The sequence below is a fragment of the Procambarus clarkii genome, chromosome 41 (genome assembly GCF_040958095.1).
Source record: "Procambarus clarkii isolate CNS0578487 chromosome 41, FALCON_Pclarkii_2.0, whole genome shotgun sequence".
NCBI lineage: Eukaryota > Metazoa > Arthropoda > Malacostraca > Decapoda > Cambaridae > Procambarus > Procambarus clarkii.
Window position 1 is genome coordinate 19276525 of NC_091190.1, and position 25000 is coordinate 19301524.

Consider the following 25000-nt stretch of genomic DNA (forward strand, 5'->3'; position numbering starts at 1 on the left):
TGTCTTCACACGAGTCTGCCTCTTGCAGGAGGAGGATGGGGGTGAAGATGGTGAATAGGAAGAAGAATTTAGGAGGAGGAGGAGTTTGACGAGGTTTCCACTTGAGTGATATAAGTGGAGTGTGCCTCCAGCACCCTTCCCCCCACATCCTAGCACATTCCCGTCTGCCTCACGGCCACATTGTTATCATACAATTAAATATTGCAGTAAGCGCACATTGTGACAATTTGTCAAATGTGTAGATGACATTAAACAGTTTTGTATTAAGGTTAATGCTTAAAAAGACTGGCGAGAGGAATCTACAAAAACGGAGAGAACTATAGGCCTAAATGAGCTCTCGTCTTTCAACACTCTCCATACCCGGGCTCTGTGTGTGTGTGTGTGTGTGTGTGTGTGTGTGTGTGTGTGTGTGTGTGTGTGTGTGTCTTCTCCTTGCTGACAAGGAAGATGGAAGACTGTGTTGGATCTAAATCTTCTCCGTGCGAGAGCTCGCTGGCATGCACCCATCTTCTCCACGCGTTGAAGAGCAGATTGTCCTTTCATTGTCCCTTGAAGACAATGCGGCCGCTAAGGGCCAATACAGGCATGGGAAGCAGTTGTCTGTTATCAAAGAGGAGTCCTGTGGCAGCACACATATAGCTAACAACAACAACCACCACAACGACTTGCCACAATAACTACATCTGAACAAAGCAAAAATGTACAACTGCAATAACTCCAAACCCACAACCACAACAGCCCCCAAAACCCAGTACTACAACATACAATAAGTCAATTCACATAACCTGCAATAACTCCACCTGACTACTGTCACACCAGTAACTCTGGAATCTAATGCTGCCTTACACGCTATAGAAACTCTGATACGTCATGTGTGTGTTCAAGTGTTTTGGTTGTAAGCATTTTCCCTTCACTAGTGACATTCTATAGTAGTGGTGGTGGTGGTTGTAGCCGAGTGGTGGTGTGCTGGTGGTTGTGTAGTGGGGGTTGTAGTGGTTGAATGGCAGTGGCGTTGTTAGTGGTACTTGCGGTAGAGGTAGTGGTGGTTGTAGTAGTGGTGGTGGCTAAGGTCGAGGTAAATGTAGCGACATGAAGTGGTTGTGGTTGAACTAGTGGTGGTGGTGGTTGCGGTAGAACTAATGGTGGTGGTTGTAACAAAACTAGTAGTGGTGGTGGTAGTTGTAATGGTTGTGGCAGTAGTAGTGGTGGTGGAGGAGTGATGGGACACACACATTCTGACGTCTAAATAGCGACAGTTAAAAAATTCGAGTAATCTAAATACTAATGGCATCCTCCACCTTGGGCAATTTCCCCCAAGGGTAGATGGGCGCTGTCAGCCGGTCGTAACGCAAGGGTATAGGCCTAGCAGGCATGGCAGACAGGCGGGCGGATATGCTGAGGATAGGCCTATAGAGACTGGGCTAGGCTGGTCTGTCGGCCACGGGTTGAAAGGGTTAAGGCCGTAATACTGGCAGGCTTTCCACTCTCACAAAGACCCGTGACTTGGCGGTAACTGCCGCTGTTTGGTGAGGGAGGCGGTAATGGGGTTGTTGGTGATGAGACGATGAGGTGATGCGTGGCCACCTCATCGACAAGAGAATACGATGAGGTGGAGATTATGGGGTGAGTAGTGGTGGTGATGGGGAGGGGTGGGCGATTGGGAGCTGGTGGTGATGGGGTTTTATGTCTAGACGCCACAATCACCATTCCTTCAAAAAATTGTATCGTTCATGGATGCATTTCGACAGGTGACTCAGTCCGCATGTGTCGAAAAACAGGGAATATTCATCACATTATACTGTCTAGACACAATAAGAACATCGCCTCAGACGACCAGACTCATGCCTCCACTCCTCACCAGGACAAAACCGCAACAACACCCCTATACAGGCTAGCGCATCATTAAATTCTCGCAGAGACCCGATATTTTTGCGTTTCGCGTTGGGTGGTAATCGGAAATTCACTTAATTCTGGAATTCACCGGCCTGCCCGCCCACTCAGATCATATTCACCATCGTGTTAATTCGAACACGAGTCGAGTAATCAACATATCCAATCTTAAGATCAAATTCTTGTGTTCTAACTATTTACTAAGGCGAATGAGAGCGCCGGTAAAGAAATTATTCAGCAACAGGTGAACGTTGGTGCCCGACTCCACCCAGCTTATGTACACCGGTTCTGAGGACGCGAGTCTAGTGTGAAGTGAGCTTTAGCGAGCAGTTTAATTTCTCACAAGACAGTCAAGATTTCCTAACATAATTGCAATATGCAAAGACACTTTCAACGCAAATGACAACACATGATAATGCACCTATTAAAACAACGCCCACACACACAAACAGGGGACTAACCTCGCGGCGCTGGATTAGAAGGACAGCCTAGCGGAGAGGGCGACGACGAGGCTACTTGGACGATCGACAGGGGTAGCTAGACTGATGAATGTACATTGTGAGAGAGTGTGTGTGTACATGTGCACCGTAGGGGTGTAATGCACAAGCTTCGCGATATCCACTTCCGGTGCCAGACATGGCGGCACTGAGGGGGGGAGGGGGAGGTTTGAGGGGGGGGGGATCATTTATCTAAACTACCAGCAGCAGCAGCAGAGGAAGTAGGCCTGCTCACGGCCGTTATGGGTGTATACGGTGTATTTCAGGGCATGTGGAAACATAAGTTAGACAATGGAAGTTGTTGTTACTAAGACGAATTTAAATGTTGGAATGTGTAATAGAATGTTGTATCATGGAATTAAGAAGCACTGCCACAGGCTGATCTCCGAGACATTAGTTGTCAATGAATGTAGCTTTGAATGCAAATGAAAGAAGAGTTATTGTGATAGAACATGGTTTAAAGATAGTCTTGTGTGTCGACTAGGGAAGGCAATGACCAGGTGAAAGCGCTATATGTAGTACTCGGATGGCATTGGAGACCTGACCGCGAGCTATTTTCTATCACAGATGTGGCCACACATTTACAATGCTAAGCAAGACATATACATTTTCTAATCTGTCCTCTAAGGACAGGGTTAGAGATCTATTAAACATGCAGTTCAGTGAATTTATGGGATAGGAAAGTTCCCAGCCTGCTAATAAGAAACAGAAATTTTCTACTCCTGTACACATCTGTATAAAAATTTACCCTAATCAGACCTATTTCCCTACTACTACTACTACTACTACTACTACTACTACTACTACTATGCAATTTCTCACTACCATCACCGTGCTATGCTGCCTCTGCTCAGGAGCTGCGTCGTATGGGCCAACAGGCCTTCAGGAATTGCCTTTATTCTTATGTTCTCATGTTCCAATCATTGTTGCCAAGCTGCTGGCATCCAAAGCTAATTATGCAGAACGGAAAAAAAAGAAACAGAGGGACAAAGAAGTGCCACAGGTCACAAGCACAGTATAAACAAGTATAAGACCAAGGTATACATACCTCACTTCACAAACACGAGCACACCTCAGCATCACCTCAGGTGGCATTCCCAGACCAGTGGAAGTCAAACCCTTTTCCTGCGATATGAACACCCCCTCTCCCCCCCTCCTACCCCCTTATCCACTGTTCCCAACACTTGTCAATTTATTAAGTTTCCCAATAAATGTCTATCTCACACTGGCCCCAACAAACAGGTATCCACTATGCTGCATAAGGTGAGGTCTTTAGGTCTTTGAGAAGACCTAAATAATCTGATTTTTACCTGGCAACTCCAAAAGGGGGATTTTCACCTTAAATGACCTTGTGTACCATTTCCTGTCTCCCCCCCCCCCTCTCAGCATCCATCTTCATTGTTTTGCTACTATTGTTGGAGTTTAACTCAAACAGCCAGTTGATAGGTCCTTTTTTGGGAAGGATGGGGGGAGGGGGAGAGGGGATGTACTCACTTATTTGTACTCGCCTATTTGTGCTTGCGGGGGTTGAGCTTTGGCTCTTTGGTCCCGCCTCTCAACCGTCAATCAACTTGTAGTGTGTGTGTGTGTGTGTGTGTGTGTGTGTGTGTGTGTGTGTGTGTGTGTGTGTTCGTTCATATCATCTGACCAGAGGAGAGGACGCACTATTCATTCAAACTCAACCACCCTTCGGGTTGTCTGAACAAGTACTCCCCCCCCCCCACCACCAACTGAAGGCCACGGTAAGAAATGAAAAATAAAAATAAAAAAATAACAATCAGGGAGAGGATCTACCGCAAGGATCTACACACCTATGCACTCATGATACACGTCAAACTACCTTGACCACGACGATACAAGACCAACAAGAAAGAAGTATGAAGCCTCAAGAAAACTCCAGACAGTTTCCAGAGAACCCTGAAACAATGTAGACGTGGCCCCTCAAAAGTAGCCCAGTGACCAGCTTTAACCAATGTAGGTAGAGGGAGAATGGTTAAGGCGATAGGAGACCGGAAGGCCAGTACACAGTGCGAGAGGGAGGAGAGAGAGAGGGAGGGCTGCAACCTTCCAGAGTGGATATAAAGAACCTCTGAGTGGACACTACACTAAACCTTATGCCAGGGGAACCCCTCACCAACACCGCCGACGGTGTATGCAGAACTGGTAAACATTAGGGGAGGTAGCTTCCGTCACAAGGGAGGCCTACAGGATACACTACATTATTAAGACCAGTACTACTATAGTACTCTGAGCTGGCACAGCGCGCCCACCTGAGAAAACGGTCTCTGATTCTTGTGTTCATGTTCCAAAAATATATTCATCAAGTCTAGTCCCAGAACTTTTTGTACGGTTTAGGAGATCTTAGGCAGCTGATGAGAGCGAGAGAGAGAGAGCGAGAGAGAGAGCGAGAGAGCGAGAGAGAGAGCGAGAGAGCGAGAGAGAGAGCGAGAGAGAGAGCGAGAGAGAGAGCGAGAGAGAGCGAGAGAGAGAGCGAGAGCGAGAGCGAGAGAGAGAGCGAGAGCGAGAGCGAGAGAGAGAGAGAGAGAGAGAGAGAGAGAGAGAGAGAGAGAGAGAGAGAGAGAGAGAGAGCGAGAGAGAGAGCGAGAGAGAGAGCGAGAGAGAGGAGAGTGCATCCTGTCTGGAGATACTGGGTGCAGCGGGGTGGCACTGGATTTGACTGAACCCATATCTGGCGGCCTAAATACGAGGTTAGTGGCACCATAACTATAGAAGTCCACTACGGGCTCGCCATAGCCCGTGCTACTTGGAACTTTTGTGTTCCGAGTAGTTGAATCTATAACAACAACATACTTGGTCCTCCGCAACAGAACTAGGTGGTCATTGGCGAAGTAAATAAGGGGGGAGTGGGGGGAAGGGGTCCATTAGCGTCTCGGTCAATTTCTTAGTCATTGGAGAAATAACTACGGGTTATTGACCCCGTTACTACAGAGTTGCCAGCAACTCTAATTCCCGGTGACTATTAACGCTAATATCCTCAGGGTCATCATATCTTTGGGGGTCATCGTATCCTCGGGTCATCTTATCCTCGAGGTCATCATCATCGTAATTACCTGATCATTGGCATTAGCGCCACGTAAATACAATGAATAACATAAAACGGTGCGCAGTTCTCGTTCACAGCATCAAATACGTGTAAACATATAATGACTTAATGGTTGCAAAGCCCAGTCAATGGCTTAGCACCCGAACTCCGAGTTTATCCCCCGAGAGGATAAACGTTCTGTGGTACCAAAAGACCATATGGCTCGTCCCTAGAACGTTTATAGAGTACACAACGCTGGAACGTTTATAGGGAGTACACGACGCTGGAACGTTTATAGGGAGTACACAATGCTGGAACGCAAGTCTCATGGCGTTCAAAAACAGAAAAAAAGAAGAGGGAATGAAGCAGATAAATGGGCGGAGTGAGGGGGGTATAATAAGAAAAAGTAGATAGAGCGAGAAAGGAACATGGAAGAAATAAATATAGCAGGAAGAAACTATAGTCAATTATACAACTTCGCAGCTGACTACACACATCCACTTACCGGGTACCTGCTTGATACCTGCTTGAAAGAGATCTGGGAGTTCTTCTACTCTCCAAGCCCGGCCCGAGGCCAGTTTTAACTTGTGAGAGTCTGGTCGACTAGGCTGTTGCTTGGAGCGGCCGGGTAAAAGGGTTGGTTGGATGAGCTACGCAACGTCCAAGATGGGACAGGACAAGGGGAACGCAGGTGTTGTTCATAGGGCGTCAGATAACGCGTGGAGGGACCAGAGATAAACACAAGGCTCAGGTACGGATGTGTGGCTATGACCAGAAGAGTCTGCCTGATGATGCCTGCCCGCTAAGTAGCCACTTAAATAACCAGGCAGCCAGCCTGCCTGCGAGCGGTCAGTTAACCATTCAGCCAACCGGATAGCTAGCAAGTTCAACAGTATACCAGCCAGCCAGTCCGCTAACCATCCATCCTAATGAATAGTACACTAGCCAATCTACTAGTAACGAGCAAACGATCCAGACACCCAACCAAGCTCTTCAAAAAAAGCAAACCAGCCAGTCTGCTAGTATCGAGAAGCCTGTCTGTCACTTCCTCTCAGTGCACGCGTTGATCCATTTAGCCAATGTTGGCAGGATCACCCCTCTGGTGCAGCGGTCAGAACGCGCGCCCCGTAACCCAGACGACCTAGTCAAGCCCAGACAACAGAGCCTGGTTCCTCAACTCTTGCATACACAGCAGTTATACAGAACTTGGCTGTAAAGCGAATGGTAGATTCTCAAGAAAAAAAGTAGTGTTGAATAGCCTAATACTGGAAGTACTAGGCTATATCCCGAGACACCAATCCCCAAAAGGAACAAATAAGGTTAACACAGTTTGAAGTAACCCTTAGCGCAATGCTTACATGCACAGGTCTACAAAGGTCTACATAGGTCTACAAAGGTCTATATGTACAGGTCTACAAAGTGGACACAAAGTCCACTTCGCAGCTACGCTGTTTAATACATAAAACGAAATGACTGAAAACACACAGGAATCTCAAAACGCCAATTTTCAAAACAGGAGGTAACAACTAAATAACCTGAACTAGGTCTATGTTATTATTATGTTATAGGTCTAGGTCTATAGTAAGCCCTAGGCTAGGCCTAGATTAAGTTAGATTAATATTTATATTTTGCCAACCCCTTTTAAAGATTCTAATTTTCATATTCCATTTTAATTGTTCTGTAATTTTGTTTTTGTGCAAAACTGTTTAGTTGCGAAACAGACTGTCAAAAGAGCATATAGCACTCGAGTAAGATGCACCAAATATATCACAAATCAAGTTAGTTTGCCCGAAACGCCGTGCGTATTAGTGGCTTTAGGTATCGTATGTAGTAGCTCTAACTATATAAATCCAACATTATGTTTGTAACTCATCTTCTGTGTATGTACTTTTACCTGAATAAACATTTTGAATTTTGATTTTTTTTTAATTTTTTAGTTACACCACATGCACGGAGTTACACATACACCAGGGAATAATAAGAGGAAACTACACAAGGGGCCTATTTGCCTATACCAGGCTAAAATTATATATATATATATATATATATATATATATATATATATATATATATATATATATATATATATATATATATATATATATATATTAGTGAAGGGTGGAGTCTGAAGAGTGGTCATGGGGAGGGATAGGGACAATGGGGGTGGTGGAGTGGAGACTCCTTATGTGGGGACGGGGGCGGAAAAAAAATAGGCCCGTACCTTAGGCCTACTGCTGTGAAGTACGCACGCATATCTAACGCCTTGCCTTGGTGGATTTCAGAACGCCAGAGGAACCCGCGTATTTCAGAACAGGTGAAGCCACGAAGCATTCTGTGCACAGACGGCAAATAACGGAAACAATGGCGGGAAGGAACAATATAACATTGCTATCGGATATACGTATTGGAGCCATCAAGGAATGGATGGTCTGACCAGCCTACTAGGCGTTTGGCCGAGGACGAACTATTGGACGCATGGAGAATACAGCTCCTGCTGGTGCTATAAGTGTTTTAGCTGCTGCTGGTGGTGCTATTATTTCTAATGGTGCTATTATTTTATTGACACATTATAATTTAAAATTTGTTAACGAGTTCAATATATTTTTCACATTTATCAATATTGATTATTATTGTACCTAATATGATTATTACTATATAATTATCATTATTAATAATACAATAAATATTATTGTTGTTTGCAGTGGTAGTGATAATTATATTATCATAACTATTGTTATTAATATGAAACAAGTGTATTTTAATTGTTAATGTTATTTTATTATAACTTTATATTTATTGTAATAAATTTGTTATATTTGTTGCAATAAATTTACATGTTGCAATACATTATTTGTCGCAATAAATTATTTATAGTCGTTGCAATAAATTATATACATTTGCTGCAATATTTACATTTGTTGCCCCCTCTCTATTGATATTTTTGCACTAAATTGTTTATACCGGTTGCAATATATATGTTACGGCGAGAGGGAATAAACATTACTAATGCTCGGAGACAAGAAGTGAAGAAAAAGAACTTCCACTAATTACGTTAATCTCAGCTGGAACTTACTTTCTAATGTCATGTTCGTCTTAACATTGTAGCTCTCGCCTTCAATGTCTTCAGACGTTGTACAGTTACCTGTACAGTTACCAACCTTATCAACCATGGTGAAATTAATATAATATTTGGTGGATATATATATAATTTTGTCTCATTTCGACATCAATTTATGAGATGTTTGAATTACATCTTCATGATGTAATTGCATGAGACACGCTAAAACAACTCAACGATCAAAGTTGATCGCTAAAATGTGGCTGCCAAAAAACTTCATAAATTGCTCGTTATTCACGGTAATACGAGTGATTAAATGTTTGATAGCTTATCAGCTTTTGCCAGACTAAAATGCTTCATTTTGTCTCGAAGTTGTCTTAATTGACACGAAGCAGGAGTCACCTGAATCTCTTTGTGTAGGTGTGTGTGTGTGTGTAAAAAGCGGTGCTGTATTATGTTAAGAGAGACATTGCCAACTAGGGAAAAGAAACATGATATCATGTGAGGTTTTGGCAAAGAGTTCATAGCATATGTTAATTGTTGCTACAACTTCGTGAATACCTCCTGGCTGCACATCATACAATTATTATGCTGCAACTATATTTGATTTATTATATATAAAATTAAATAAATTAGGGTAAACGTTACCTCTGTAATTTCAGCTATATGAGGTATAAATTTTGTGAAAGCTATTATGTTACACAATAAATGTTTATTTTTTAATTTGCATACGGTGTAAAGATTATTCATATGAAGTTACACATATATCAATACGAAGGTTAACATTTTAGATAAATACTGTATATAATATTTTATATATCTTCGGGAAAATGAGTTTTCTGTCGTATATGTATATGCCGCGTTAATATTTACAAAAATACTGTATTGAAAATATTTGCCGTGAGATTATAAATAATAAGCAAAGGCTTACATTTGCATGCATATATAATATAATATATAATTATATATATATATATATAATTTATATATCAATAAATGTGTAAATCACGAAAATTAACATGTGATGAAAAATGTGACAGTGGAATTGAAACAGGAATTTCCTTAAGTACTTTCGTATTTTAGTAATACATCTTCAGAAGGAATGGTGATGTATTATTAAAAACCTGCCTTCTGAAGACATATTATTAAAATACGAAAGTACTTGAGGAAATTCCTGTTTCAATTCTTCTTCCGTGGTCTGACACTGTCAAATAAATATATAAATAAATATATAAATATATATATTATATATATATATTATATAAAATATAAAATATATTACATATATATATAAATATATATATGTATACATTAATTTATATATTATATATATGTACACATATTTATGTAAAAAAATATATATACATAAAAAATATATAAATAAAATTTATTTATGATAAACCACATTTGAAGAATCGGAGAATGTTGAACGCATTATTAATTTGAGCCGAAAACGCGTTCAGCATGCTCTAACTTTTCAAAAAAGTTTCTTACACACACAATATATATACTGTATATTATATATATATATATATATATATATATATATATATATATATATATATATATATATATATATATATATATATAATATAAAAGCATGCCGGCTTTTTTTCGGTACAATTCTATCATGTTTATTTTCGGCTTGATTTACAGCATTTTCAATGCCATAAATCAAGCTGGAAATCGGATAAGAAATATTCCCAAGAATTCAGTTTCACCTTCATGTGGTGGAGTAATAATAAGCATAGATAGCTACATATACTAGTGGACTTTTTTAACATTTAACTTGTAAGTTCTCCTTTTAATCTGTGAATCTCTGCATACAAAATTGGGAATTGATTTCTGCTTCTCAACTTTCACATATAAATTCTTGGTAGAAATATCATTAAACATTGCGGCAACAGGCACAAGGTATCAAGAGATCAATACTATTTACCGTTAAGTAAAATATAGGCAAGAACAAATTATTGTACAATACTTCACACGGGTGACGATGGATTAATCACCCAAATTCCAAATTTCTCAGTATAAAAATGTCCATTAAATACAAAAGCATTATCCTCGATGAACACTTTTATTCCGACAATTACTCAAGGACATTCATTAGCTAGTGATGATGTAAAGTAATTAAGGCACTGAAAGTTATTAGGCAAGGCAGAGTGCAGTTTTGTACACGACTATATATGCTTGGTTAGGTTTAGATATAGTTAAAATTCTACCCAAAACTTAAAATTTTAGCTAACTTAAATATACTTAAAAGTTAAAGGCAGGTTTTTCGTTGGAATATTTCAAGCACCTTAAAGTAAATTCCGTCACTATTTACAGGTGTAATTTTAATTATTAAAATTATAATTTTTGTACTTAATAACATACAAGAATGAGTTGGTGAACTATGATATTTGTACTCTACTGTGCTGTCACATTTGTTACAGCACAGAGTGTTCAACATTCACACGTGGGGAATGATCGTCAGCTCGTGGGCCCTGCCTTTCAATTAGACTATGCATCACTCGCATAGCCTAGCCTCACTCATATAGGCCTATCCTCACAGCCTAGCTTCACATACCTGGCTTCATACAACGTACCTAGCTTAGCTCACCTAGCCTAGATTCATTCACCTAGCCTTGCTTCAGCGCTGAGTATAGTGTTAAAGGGTTTTAGAAGCGCACGAGAGGCCTTTATTTATATCTATAAACACACATTCAAAATTGCTGTCAATTTTTATATATATATATATATATATAGTTTTTTCCAGAGAGTGATATTGTAGGTAGTTCGCATGTTGTGGCGACCGACAATAGAGAAATGCTAATGCCGATCTCAGACACGTTTTGCCCACAATAGGTTCACTCTCCCTGGCTGTTTTTGCTCCAACCTGTGGGGCCACACAACAGTCTCTGACACTTCTCGATCCACACACACGCACGCACACGTACGAACGAGCACACGTACGTACGAGCGCACGCACGCGCACGTACGACACGCGCATGTACGAACGCTTGCACGCACACACGGTGGTTACTTGCACGCATACATGGGAACGAGGGCATGTACACGTACGAACGAGAGAGCGCACGCATGCACAAGCACGAACTAGAGAACGCACGTACGCACCCACATATCAAGGTAATGAAACTAAGGTGCCGAACAAAATATTAGTTTTTTTTTTTTTTTTTTTTTTTTGCAAAGAGTGATAGACGGAACAAGCTAAAAGAGAAAGTGGAGGAGGCCAAAACCGTCAGTAATTTCAAAGCGTTATACGACAAAGAGTACTGGGAAGACGGGACACCAAAAGCGTTGCTCTCACCCTGTACTTACTATTAGGTAATTACACTCGGGTAATTACACAAACACATACACGTACGTAAGTATGCCTTTCAAGATGACCTAGACAAAGAACACTGGGAAAACGGAACACCGCGAGCTTTTTCTTCCAATAATTAATTACACCGCTAATAACACAATTAATACAAATGATGATACAAAACTAAACATTGCCGAAGGACGAAGCAAGGAAACGATAATATTGGCATAAACATGAAAACCAAAAATGAAACAGAAGAATGTGAAAACTGTAGAATGTGAATGTGAAAGTCGAGGCGTTATATTAACACAGGAAACACGCAACAAGATTTGACATTAAAAAAAAAGTAATAGTATTGGTTGTTATTGTAGACTTTTAATTTTAAGTACTAGTACAAAATTTTGACTCGCACCAAAAAAAAAAAAAAATAAATAAATAAATCGCGTTTTGTACAATTAATTTTGAAAAGGCCAGAGAAAAAATTCAACACCCAACCCTAAGTTTTTAAAGCTTACAACATTATATATATTTATATTATTTATATACAGTATATGAGGTCAATTTTTTTATTGGAGTTAAATTTAACGTAGATATATGACCGAGCCTAACAAACCCTACCTAACCTAACCTATCTTCATAGGTTAGGTTAGGTAGCCGAAAAAGATAGGTTAGGTAGCCGAAAAAGATAGGTTAGGTAGTCGAAAAACAATCAATTCATGAAAACTTGGCTTATTAGGCAAATCGGGCCTTGCATAGTAGGCTGAGAAGTGCGTTCTGGCTACTAGGTACGACATATTATATATATATATATATATATATATATATATATATATATATATATATATATATATATATATATATATATATATATATATATATATATTATATAATCTGCAATATCATTTGGATCATTGGATAGTCTTAACTTGAAAGTAATATCCCAAATGGTGCATATATTACCCCCTTGTGACTGGTCACGCCTATGTGGTCCAGAAGGGCGAGGTAGGTGCGTTGCTCATTTCGTCTAAGACATATTGAAGTGTGCTTGTCTCCCCCCCCCCCCCTACACGTGTCTTGCAAATTTTCGTATCATTGTCAAGCCGCTGGTAGACACTGGAAGCGGTATCCGAGAGAGGAGCTGCAGCTCCATGTTCGGGAGTGTGTAATATATGCAAGAATCTCGCAAATCCGCTACGTAGATTTAGCGCAGTGTGTGTGTGTGTGTGTGTGTGTGTGTGTGTGTGTGTGTGTGTGTGTGTGTGTGTGTGTGTGTGTGTTTGCATTCACCTAGCAGTGCGTGCGACAATTGAGCTTCAGATCTCAGTACACACACACTCACACTTTATTAAAGAGTGCTGGGAAGACGGGACACCACGAGCGTAGCTCTCATCCTGTAACTACACTTAGGTAATTACACACACACACACACACACACACACACACACACCCCTCAGCATTCAGTTAACTTGTACCTGAGCCCTTATGAGTCCGTTGATATTTTGCGCAATATATGTTCACTTCGTAAACTTTTGTTCCGGTTTAGAATCATCGACAATTATTGGTATAGTAGTAGTAGTAGTGTATTAGTACAGGTTATTGTAGTGTATTAGTACAGGTTATTATAATGTATTAATAAAAAAATATATTCGTTAAAGTCATTGCATTAGCTTATATTTGTTTAAAGCACTACACTATTACTAGTTATTATACTAGTTTACGTAACTTGACTGATTCACGGAGCTTGCTATACGCACATAACTCAAATTCTGTATACTAAAAAAATAATGATACTTGCATAACAAATTGCAATGTAATCACTATATGTATTCCAGAATGTAAGTATATGTTGCTAGAGTCGTGTGTCCCATCACCCCATAATCACTTTTTCCCAGTGTGAGCTAAAAAAAAACTAACTTAGACCTACAGTGATTGCCATTACATATTTACCTATATATTACTCTTAGTTACACTAACGATTTTCATTAGTTAGCGATATAGTCAGTCATTTCATTTATTTATTTATTAATATTATATATATATTATATATTATATATATATATATATATATATATATATATACACTAACGATTTTCATACGAGTATAACTCTTAAGAGTAATATACAAGTAAATATGTAGTCGCAGTTATATACATAATGTGCAGTAATACATATATGTACATGACATTTATATATATAATTACACACACATTATATACATATATATACACATATATTTATATATATTTATATGACAATGTCAGACCACGGAGGAAAAATGAAACAGGAATTTCCTTAATTTAAGGAAATTCCTGTTTCATTTTTCCTCCGTGGTCTGACATTGTCACATTTTTAATCACGTGTTTATTTTCGTGATACACACATTATATATGTGTATAATCACGAATATATATATATATATATTATATATATAATATATAATATATATATATATATATATATATATATATATATATATATATATATATATATATATATATATATATATATATATATATGTCGTACCTAGTAGCCAGAACTCACTTCTCAGCCTACTATGCAAGGCCCAATTTGCCTAATAAGCCAAGTTTTCATGAATTAATTGTTTTTCGACTACCTAACCTCCCTAACCTAACCTAACCTAACTTTTTCGGCTACCTAACCTAACCTATAAAGATAGGTTAGGTTAGGTTAGGTAGAGTTGGTTAGGTTCGGTCATATAACTACGTTAATTTTAACTCCAATAAAAAAAAATTGACCTCATACATAATGAAAAGGGTAGCTTTATCATTTCATAAGAAAAAAATTAGAGAAAATATATTAATTCATGAAAACTTGGCTTATTAGGCAAATCGGGCCTTGCATAGTAGGCTGAGAAGTGAGTTCTGGCTACTAGGTACGACATATATATAAATATATATATATATATATATATATATATATATATATATATATATATATATATATATATATATATATATATATATATATATATAATGTACGTACAGTATATTACTGCAGAGTTTGTAATTATGTACAATAAATAAAGTTTACACTTTCAGGTAGGGGAGGTAAACGCTAACACTTAAGAAGTCTGAACTAAACGAGCAAACCACATCTCAGAACGTGAAGAAACGACGACGACGTTTCACTCTTAAAGACAAATTTTCTCTGAATGCTCCTATTTCCTTCTCCGAAGCTAAGGGTCCCCACAATTGAAGGGAGGTGGCACCCTTAAATATTTACGTATATACAGTACTATATTCATATACATAAATGTATGTATAATTATTAAAGTATCAAATATGGATATCATGATTTTTTGCAAATATAACAAAAAAAATCCAACATTAATTATTAGCTGAAGGACATTCAACATATTTGTTTAATAAATGCTCCCCTATATTATAAATATTATACTCCCCTATATTAATATAAATATTAATACTCCCCCTATTATTATATTATTATTATATTATAAATAAATAACCCCCCTCTGGAGTAATTGTAAAGGCCCATAGGCCTCGGAGGAAAATATAAAAGAACATTTAAGAGAAAATCTTGGTTTATCTCTAAATTCGTACTAGTATTTGCTTCTCCTACTACCCTCTATAATTTTATTATTATTATTATTATTATTCTGTATTAAACAGTTACACACACACACACACAGTTACACATACACACAGTTAATACTTGCTGAAAATATAGGCGAAGCATGTCCAGCTGAATAATTAGTAGGTGTAACAAATGCAAGACTGCAGTTCCCGTGTTTACCCAAATCTACCACACAAACTTTTTCACGAATCTTGCCACACGTAAAGTATGATACGATGAGGCACAATGAGTAATGACTCTCCATATACGCACACGAACCTGTTTGATGCTAGTTTGTTTTATTTACTGAATGATCTGTGCGAAGATGCTTTTAAAGCCTTATACGCTTGTCACTAGTGAGACATTATATTGCACTGGCATGTCCGTGGTGGAAAGAGAGAAAGAAAGGTCGTATGTCACCACATACACACATTGGTCTCGCAATCTAACTCACGTCACCGGGACTCCTAGCTGGGGGGGGGGGGGGGGCAGATCTGGTAGAGATACTGTGACCTGCAAGCAGGCCAGCAGACTCCCTCCTGTGGCAGGCAGGTCAGCAGGATCGCTCCTTCTGCCTTCTGCAGACAGGTCAGCAAGCTCGCTCTTACTGCAGGGAGATCAGCAGGCTCGCTGACCTGCCTACTGCAGGCAGGTCTGTAGGTTCGCTCCTACTGCAGGCAGGTCAGCAAGTTCGTTCCTACTGCAGGCAGGTCAGCAAGTTCGCTCCTACTGCAGGCAGGTCAGCAAGTTCGCTCCTACTGCAGGCAGGTCTGCAAGTTCGCTCCTACTGCAGGCAGGTCTGCAGGTTCGCTCCTACTGCAGGCAGGTCTGCAAGTTCGCTCCTACTGCAGGCAGGTCTGCAAGTTCGCTCCTACTGCAGGCAGGTCTGCAAGTTCGCTCCTACTGCAGGCAGGTCTGCAAGTTCGCTCCTACTGCAGGCAGGTCTGCAAGTTCGCTCCTACTGCAGGCAGGTCTGCAAGTTCGCTCCTACTGCAGGCAGGTCTGCAAGTTCGCTCCTACTGCAGGCAGGTCAGCAGGCTTGCTCCTTCTACAGGCAGGTCTGCATTGCACACCTACTGCAGTCAGGTCAGCATTGTACTCCCACTGCAGGTCAGCATTGCACTCCCACTGCAGGCAAGTCTGCAGGCTCGCACCTACTGCAGCCAGATCAGCATCGCATTCCCACTGCAGCCAGATCAGCATCGCACTCCCACTGCAGCCAGGTCAGCATCGCACTCCCACTGCAGCCAGGTCAGCATCGCACTCCCACTGCAGCCAGGTCAGCATCGCACTCCCACTGCAGCCAGGTCAGCATCGCACTCCCACTGCAGCCAGGTCAGCATCGCATTCCCACTGCAGCCGGGTCAGAACTGCACTCCTGCAGCCAGGTCAGCATTGCACTCCCACTGCAGGCAGGTCAGCATCGCATTCCCACTGCAGGCAGGTCAGCATCGCATTCCCACTACAGGAAGGTCAGCATTGCACTCCCACTGCAGGAAGGTCAGCATTGCACTCCCACTGCAGGCATGTCAGCATTGCATTCCCACTGCAGCCAGGTCAGCTCTGCACTTATACGGAAGGCAGATCAGCAGTCTCCAGTTTATTAGTTCAGCAGGCTGCTGGCAGGCAGCATCACCGTGGCCGGGCACTCAGTGCCAACTGACACCCGCATTGGGCGTGGTATCAAGAGAAGACCAGGCAACGGAGAGGCGGCCTGCAGCAGCGGCAGTAGCAGCAGCAGCAGCAGGCCGCCGCCCTCTCTCCCTGCAGGAGGCCGGCGAGGTTACCTTGTCATACCACCAGGCGACCTCAAGGCGCCGTCGTCTCCTCCTGCACGCGGTGCTCTACACTCAGTTGCATTAGGACACCGCACTCTACGACTGCCGCAAAAATATCACAGAAAGAAGGTTGCACAACGGAGGGGCGGTTGCGGTTGGCCGGCTAGGCTTACAGCGTGGACTGAGCCTAGGAGCGTGGGCCGGCCGGCTCGGGGAGGCCCACACGGCGCACTCCCCCGCCACGCACGCACTCACTCACGCACTCACTCACACTCTCGCACTCACTTCCCCTGCAACACCACCACAACACCCACCTATATACATTTAAATCCAAGGCGGCCCTCCGGCAGCTGCTGCAATATCGTTGCACAAGGACGTGTGTATATATAAATATATATAAATATTTATATATATATATATATATCTATATATATGCAGAGGTTGCAGCTTGTAATGCGTTATTAGCGTCGTCCAATCGTAATCGCACTTGGCCGCGCACACACACACACACTCGCGTATCACTCCGCACAGTACACAGTTTCCACTTGTTACCACGCCAGACACTTTTAACATTAACCCTTTTGGTGGCGGTGGGCCTACTCCAACCCTTCATTGCCAGGCCGTCATCATCAACGTCACAGCCATAGGCCAATGGTAGGCGGGGCCCGCGGCTCCAGCCCGCTCATTGGTTAATCCCGCAGCAAACGTCATCGAGCTCTTTGCACAACCAACGTTGTGGAGAGCGACCAATGAATGGCGAGCCGGGGCAGCGCGCGCGCCGATTGGCCGCGTTCTCGATGACGTCACCTACCTTCAACTGATGATGCAACGGAAAGATCAGCCAATTAGAGAGCTGAATTGCGCCTGACACGCATGGCTGCTACGTTGACGGGGGCGTCAACGCATAATTTGCAATATATTTATATATATATGGGTGTAGAGGAGTGTTTGCGACGAAGGTAAAGGAGGCAGGCGTGTAAGAGGGTGTCTGAGGGCCTGTGGGGGCCGCCGGCGAGCCCACACTAGCGCCTCAAGACCCACCGACACTCGGCTATTTTAACCCTTTGGTGCCCGGGACCCCCAGCGCCCTCCGCCCGGTTAGGCCTACAGTCGCCGCTCCCCCCCTCCGTCGCCTGCTGTACCGTGTCGCACCGTCCTCCGCCTATAGCACCTTCGCCGTGGTCCGTACGACCCTACATGCCCTTCGGTACCATACAATGTACACGTGCTAGCTACCTCCTACCACCTTACTAGGCTACCCTCTGTGTACCGTACTTGGCTACAATATGTGTACCGTACTTGGCTACCCTGTGTGTACCGTACTTGGCTACCCTGTGTGTACCGTACTTGGCTACCCTGTGTGTACCGTACTTGGCTACCCTGTGTGTACCGTACTTGCCTACCCTGTGTGTACCGTACTTGCCTACCCTGTGTGTACCGTACTTGCCTACCCTGTGTGTACCGTACTTGGCTACCCTGTGTGTACCGTACTTGGCTACCCTGTGTGTACCGTACTTGGCTACCCTGTGTGTACCGTACTTGGCTACCCTGTGTGTACCGTACTTGGCTACCCTGTGTGTACCGTACTTGGCTACCCTGTGTGTACCGTACTTGGCTACCCTGTGTGTACCGTACTTGGCTACCCTGTGTGTACCGTACTTGGCTACCCTGTGTGTACCGTACTTGGCTACCCTGTGTGTACCGTACTTGGCTACCCTGTGTGTACCGTACTTGGCTACCCTGTGTGTACCGTACTTGGCTACCCTGTGTGTACCGTACTTGGCTACCCTGTGTGTACCGTACTTGGCTACCCTGTGTGTACCGTACTTGGCTACCCTGTGTGTACCGTACTTGGCTACCCTGTGTGTACCGTACTTGGCTACCCTGTGTGTACCGTACTTGGCTACCCTGTGTGTACCGTACTTGGCTACCCTGTGTGTACCGTACTTGGCTACCCTGTGTGTACCGTACTTGGCTACCCTGTGTGTACCGTACTTGGCTACCCTGTGTGTACCGTACTTGGCTACCCTGTGTGTACCGTACTTGGCTACCCTGTGTGTACCGTACTTGGCTACCCCGTGTGTACCGTACTTGGCTACCCCGTGTGTACCGTACTTGGCTACCCCGTGTGTACCGTACTTGGCTACCCCGTGTGTACCGTACTTGGCTACCCCCTGTGTACCGTACTTGGCTACCCCCTGTGTACCGTACTTGGCTACCCCCTGTGTACCGTACTTGGCTACCCCCTGTGTACCGTACTTGGCTACCCCCTGTGTACCGTACTTGGCTACCCCCTGTGTACCGTACTTGGCTACCCCCTGTGTACCGTACTTGGCTACCCCCTGTGTACCGTACTTGGCTACCCCCTGTGTACCGTACTTGGCTACCCTGTGTGTACCGTACTTGGCTACCCTGTGTGTACCGTACTTGGCTTACACTCTTTATGTACTGTATAAGGCTACACACTATGTACCGTACAAGGCTACATGCACCATATGCTGTGTTAGGCTCCACACTCCTTGAACCATACAAGGTTTTCCCCCTCTGTGTACCGTACGAGGCTGTCATTACAGAACCATCATGAAAATGCTCTTCCTAGTACTTCCTACATGTACCTAGTACATGTAGGAAGTACAGCATCCTCTCGTACAGCACCGTCGCGCACCATGCTAACACCAATAGTACTCTCAGTACTATGCTACATCCTCTAAAGTAGGCCTACCTTCCTTGCTCCCCCCCCCCCAATCCAGGATCTCCATACACAGTACTAGGCTACACACTACAGTTCCCCCCATTCCTCACCCCCTTCTAACTTCCAGTACTCAAAACAAATGTTTTAGGCTACGCCATCTACAATTTCATGTCAACAACCAATATTTTAAATACACAAGATTGGGACACGAGGATAAGAGACGAGAGAGAGAGGTATCAAATAATATTTACATGACAAATATTGGAGGACCAGGTGCTAAATTAGCACACTAAAATAACAACATACTGGAGTGAACGATATGGAAGGAAATGCAGAATAGAGCCAGTGAAGAACAGAGGGTGCCAATTTGCTCACTCAGAACACTAAATGAACATCAGAGGTCCAAGGTTGTTCAATATCCTCTCGGCAGGTAAAATAAATTTTGCCTGAACAAAAGTAGATGTCTTCAAGAAAAAAAAACTGGACAGTTTTCTGAAAGGAGTGCCGGACCAACCGGGCTGTGGTGGATATGTGGGCCTGCGGGCCGCTCCAAGCAACAGCCTGTTGGACCAAGCTCTCAAGTCGAGCCTGGCCTCGGGCCGGGCTTGGGGAGTAAAAGAACTCACAGAATCCCGTTTAGGTACCATCCGGTTATGTAGACAACAGGAAAATCAGCCCGAAGTCAATGACAGGGATCAGCAGGTCGTTGGTTCAATGAGCAGAATCATCAAGTAGTGGGCTCAGTGACCAGGCAAAGCAATGGGTAAGGAAAAAAACATAGGCGAAGTGAGCAGAAACAGCAAACAGTAGGCTCAGCCGATGTCGGTGAGCAGGAACAGCAAACAGTAGGCTCAGCCGATGTCGGTGAGCAGGAACAGCAAACAGTAGGCTCAGCCGATGTCGGTGAGCAGGAACAGCAAACAGTAGGCTCAGCCAAAGTCGGTGAGCAGGAACAGCAAACAGTAGGCTCAGCAGTAGGGAAAGAAGTAAGCTGATCTCGAGTAAGCGAGGAGTGGGAGGAGAGCCAACATTACGAGTGAAGGCCTGGGGGCTAGAGTCAGGCAGCAGCAGGAGAGTGCGGCCGACACTGCTAAACCTATCGGCCCGCCACTATTTTTTGCCGCTGCAGTGAGGCTGTAGTCAAGGTCTAGCAGCGCGTCCCCATCCTCCTGCTGGCTCTGGCTTCACCTCCCGCCGCACTCAATCTACCTCCCTCACGTCTCCCTACACCATCAAAATAAACCTCATAGCCACTCATTACTTCCACCGACATAAATACATGATAATAAACACACGATACAGACTCAGAAACGAACCGGCAAAGACATTTTTGTTATTGTTGTTAAAAGGAACTACCAAGATTTGCATGATTCCTATCCGGCACAATAAGAGCCGGTTTTTTAAAATGCAGGTTGGTGAGGTGGTGTCAGGAGGGGTTGGGAGGGAGGTTCCCGCCACTATACACACACACACTAGTCATTAGTTGTGGGGTGACAGGTTCGCCGTGACTGGTAGCCGCGCGGCGCCCAGTTGTTCCTCTGGTGACAACTTTCATCCTCTGGTTATTAGTATAACAGCGGTGGTGGTTTCTCCCTCCACCCCCTTCCTCCTCCCTCTCCCCTCACACGGTGTTGCTGCTCCCCCCAGCACACGGTGTTGCTGCTCCCCCCAGCACACGGTGTTGCTGCTCCCCCCAGCACACGGTGTTGCTGCTCCCCCCAGCACACGGTGTTGCTGCTCCCCCCAGCACACGGTGTTGCTGCTCCCCCCAGCACACGGTGTTGCTGCTCCCCCACACAGGGTGTTGCCGCTCCCCCCCCACACACACGGTGTTGCTGCTCCCCCCAGCACACGGTGTTGCTGCTCCCCCACACATGGTGTTGCCGCTCCCCCCCCCCCCACACGGTGTTGCCGCTCCCCCTCTCCCCCACATGCGCGCGCGCGCGCACACACACACACACACACACACACACACACACACAGTGTTGGCCCTCCCCCCCAACACACACACACACACGGTGTTGCCCCTCCCCCCCCAACACACACACACACACGGTGTTGCCCCTCCCCCCCCCAACACACACACACACACACGGTGTTACCTCTCTCCCCCCCCCCCCACTCCCACCATTAGACCAGCGAAATATATATTTATAAACAATATACATTATACAACCAAGAAAATGGGGACGACAATATGAGGGAGAACTAATGTAAACTAATTATACCAAAACACTGTAGAAATTAACGCAGTGTGTATAGAGGCCACGGGGCGTATAGCGTAGTATTCACGCCAAACTCTCATACCTACGAAACCTGTGCATCTTTCCTTATTGATGGCAGCTGTGTATGCATTTATTAGGCAAGTTGTTTACGATAGCTTCCAAGAATTACAAGGTTGTTTATGACAATAAGAACCTTGTCATGCTTAGGAGAAAGATGTACAGGTTTCGTAAAGTGGTTGTGTTAAAAAGTTCAAACCAGAGAAGTGGCAACACAGAGAAGTGTAGGGTACATATCTTAATAACTAAACCTATCCTGGTCCTAACCCAAACCTATCCTGGTCCTAACCCAAACCTATCCTGGTCCTAACCCAAACCTATCCTGGCCCTAACCCAAACTTATCCTGACCCTAACCCAAACCTATCCTGGCCCTAACCCAAACTTATCCTGGCCCTAGCCCAAACCTATCCTGGTCCTAACTAAAACGTTTAAACCCTAAATTTATTCTGACGTTGAACGCGTTTAGCTCAAAGGGGATAGGCTTCCCACAGCAAGACACACATTAAAGGCGTTTTTAACGTGTTTCCTTTCATCCGATTCATTTCTTACCTACCAGTAAATATAAAATATCCTACGCTAAACATAACATCTAGGTCTAAGCTGACAGGCCTCTAGGATAGGGGTAGGCCTATCTTAGAATTCAATTTTTCGGGATCCCGTACGCCGCGAAGTGCGTTTTCTATGAGAAATTGTACGCATGTCCATCTCGCGGGCGGGAAGAGCAACGATGCAGTATACACACACCTCTTTTGCGTCCTTTCCCACCGTGCCCAAAGTGGGTACGATGGTAGGTGTGGCATCAGCGTGACCTTGGAGGATACCCTCAACACCTGTACCCTTCTCCCCCACCCATCCTGGGAGCCTCCACCCACACCACCTTCCAGGGTAACATATACACCTTTGAAATCCCTGTTCCAGAGTTTCCTGCATAGTTTCCCCCGTCCCATGTTCATTCCTGAAGCTCAGTTCTACCCTTCCATGTTCTTTTAAGCCACATTCCCTTCATTTGAACGTTCATTATCTTAGTCCCCCCCCATTCCTCGCCCTCTTTCCGGCTTCTCTAAGAATATTCATATTCACTCGTGTTAAAATTTTTATTCTCTTAATCTTATCTTTTCTCCCTATCTTGCGCCCTTTCCTTCACCTTGTTCCTCTTCTCCCTATCTCCCATTCCTCCCCATCAACAACCCCCCTTTTCCCCAACTTTGCACACACTCCATTTCTTATCTAGCTAACTGCTCTGATTAACTCTCCAGTCTCGTGTCAAGTTCCACGAGATGTGTCTGGGGTTCCTTGAGAATTTCCAAAAGTATGCACACAAACAATTAAAAAAAAACACAACTTGCCAACTTTCTCTGATATAGAAAATTGTTGTTATTATTAACTATTAAGGTTTCAACGTAGCCTCTTATCAAAACAATGAAGTTTTCGAAGCTTGCTTGGTCAGAGATTTGCGTGATAGTTATTTTAGTGAAAGTTTTAGACAAATACTCTTGCAATATTTTATATATATGCTGATTAGCATTGTAAATGTGTGGCCACGTCTGTAGTAGAAAAAAATAAAAAAATATTTTATCCCCCCAAAAAAAAAATAAGTCATCTCCGAGATTTTAGGAAACATCTCAAAGGTTTCTCCAAACAAAATAGGTTGTGTCTCACTGGTCCAGAGGATGATCAAGTGTACCTAAGTGTTAGTTAGCTGTTTTTTTTTTTTGAGGGATATTCCTGCGCGGGCCCTAAGCCTCTGGCTGGCCCACTAAGTGTTGCTTGTTTCTGTTTTACTTGGGCGGAGTATGGGTATTTATGACTCGTATGGTCGCTTCAGTAAGATTTTGCCATGTGTGTTTAACAACGTCTTCTGCTCTGTTGAATCTAAGTTGAAATCTTAGTTAGCTGTTGATTATCAGATATTAGTGTGTTTAGTATGTAGTGCTTCCGCTATGTCAAATCTTCAACTGTTGTGTCTGTCGATTAGTGCAGAGCTGATGGTGAGGATCTCTCTGATGGTGGTCTGGCTGTGTGTACAAAGATGTGATGTGCGATAGATTAATGTTGTTTGTGCATTGTTAGACGCCCTTAAAGAAATGCTATTGTCTGTATATTTAGATTGAGAATTTCAATTCAGATTGACAATTGCCTGACACTCTCCAAGTGGGCATATGACGTCATTCGTCTCCTTGAAGGAGTTTTGCAAGGTGTCAGGAGAGTCCTTCATGACCAAGTTGATGGTCGTCTTATAACTAACCACAAGATACAGATCACTATTTACTTCAAGAAGATCAAATCAACTTATTCGAGAAGAATTCTTCCGACACAAACGCCTTGAAAGAGACGAATGCCGTCTCTGCCGTTCTTGTCTAACGAGGTAAACACGTCACGTTTTTTTGCTTGACCTCGTCAAACACTGACATCCGTCAATCTCCCACTCCCCCCCCCCCTTCCTTAAACTAGCCAATAGCATCGTCTGTCTTCCTCTCAAATCCTGGAGAGGTTTCACTACATTGTCTCCGATTCGCTGAAACGGTGAGCCTTCATAATTTATATTTTTACAAAATACCTTTGAAACATGATATAGAAAGTGTCGTAGGTACATAATAAATTTATGTAGAGTCACTAATTGGCAGAGTTCCCTTCCCTTCCCCCCCTCCCTCAAGGAAAGTCTTCACCCCATCTTCCCTAGCACCCCTTCAGGAGGGGCATTGGCCCCTACGCGGCAGCCCCCCCTCTCCCCCTTTCTTCCCCAGAGAAGCCTCATCCCATCTCTCGAAGCATCACCCCCCCCCACCCAGGAGAGGCACTACTCTACCTCCTCTCCCCCCCTCTCGCCCCCTCCCTCCCTCCCTCCCCGGGGAGGCCTC

At 43.5% G+C, this 25000-nt stretch overlaps 1 protein-coding gene across 6 annotated transcripts in view; it reads right to left on the bottom strand.

Annotated features, from left to right (window-relative positions):
* LOC123761094 (zinc finger protein chinmo) overlaps positions 1-25000 on the bottom strand; it is a 140609-nt gene that overhangs the window by 58196 nt on the left and 57413 nt on the right. The window contains exon 1 of one of the 6 annotated variants that reach the window (XM_069339452.1): positions 17177-17383. The exons of 4 other annotated variants lie outside the window; for them this stretch is intronic. The gene's annotated coding sequence lies outside the window, so the exon portion shown is untranslated. Of the gene's footprint in view, positions 1-15668; positions 15785-17176; positions 17384-25000 lie in introns of those variants that run through there. One more of the 6 variants, XM_045747035.2, reaches the window with a different exon arrangement.